Source organism: Echinops telfairi, unplaced genomic scaffold (genome assembly GCF_000313985.2).
Source record: "Echinops telfairi isolate 266 unplaced genomic scaffold, ASM31398v2 ScPeMD7_7413;HRSCAF=8451, whole genome shotgun sequence".
In the NCBI taxonomy this organism is placed as follows: Eukaryota; Metazoa; Chordata; class Mammalia; order Afrosoricida; family Tenrecidae; genus Echinops; species Echinops telfairi.
Window position 1 is genome coordinate 1,041,066 of NW_022111313.1, and position 1,421 is coordinate 1,042,486.

Genomic DNA, 1,421 nt, shown 5'->3' on the forward strand with positions numbered 1-1,421 from the left:
ATTATCAGGAATTTGGTTTAATCTCTCTAGAGAACCCTGTCTAACACACCAGGGGTGGGGAAACCATTTTTCTGCCAAGGGTCGTTTGGATATTGATTACATCATTCCCAGGCCACAGCAGCCAGACATTTAGCTGACTCAGCCCTAACATCAAGGCGGGGATGGCTTCTCTTTGGTGAGGTGTGCGATGTTAGCCGGTATTGCTGATATTCCAGGCCATAGATGGCCCTCAGACTGGATGCTCCCCAGCCTTGCCCTGATCCTTTCTCTGCGTAGTGGACACACACACACACACACACACACACACACACACACACACACACTCAGAAATGATAGAGGTCCACATTCTTGTGCTCAGGGCCCAGGGGCAGGCAGGGGCAGCTTCGGCACCTAAGGAGCAAACTTTAAGGAGGCGCCCACTCTCAGGCCTTGTGAGTGCTGGATCTGCACACACAGGACACCAAGATCCAGCACCCCGCTACATGTGGAGCTCCAGGTGCACAAGACCTCTTTTAGAGTGCTGAAAGGCAAGGGTGTGGCTTTGAGGACTAAAGTACACCTGGCCCAAGCTGTGGTATTCTCAATTGCCCACACGCCTGTCAAAGTTGGACCCTGGATAAAGAAGGCAGAAGCAGAATGGATACATTTGAATTAGGGTGGTGGTGGTGAATATTGAAAGTACCAGGGACTGGCAAAAGCACAAACATCTGTCTTGGAAGAAGTACGGCCAGAATGTTCCCTGGAGGCAAAGATGGAGTGACTTGATCTCAAGTACTTTGGACAAGTCGTCAGGAGAGGCCATCCCTGCACAGGGACATCGGGTTGTAAAATAGAAGGGCAGCAGAAAAGAGGAAGGCTCTCCAGGAGATGGATTGTTCTATTCTGTCCTAGAGGCTGCTGGGAGTTGCGATCAACTCCAAGGCAAGTGGGGTTTTTAAGGCAAAGGTACCAGGAGGAAGTGGTAAAAATGAGGGATGGCATATTGATATCCAGATGTTTAGGAGAAAGCAATTATGTTTCCTTGTTCCTAAACGTTATCCATTTGCATCTAAAGGGGCAGTGCACTTAATTGGTTAAAACTTTAAAGTGATAGGATGATACTATTTAGCAAACTGATAGACTGCCAATTAAAAATGTCCATTACAAGTATCCACAGAGCACGGCCGATCTGAGAAAACACATTTAAAAATGAAATTCCATGACTACCCTTTCCCATCCCTCCTTCCAGTGGGATAAATAGGAAGACATCTCGTTTCTTTTCTTTTCAAATTCAACAAGCACATTAGGCTGCTAACCTGTGAGATCAGCAGTTCAAAACCACCCGCGGGAGAAAGACTCGGCTTTCTACTCCCACACACAGTGACAGTCTCCGAAACCCACGGGAGCAGTTCCATCCTGTCCCGTAGGGCCGCTCTGAGTCT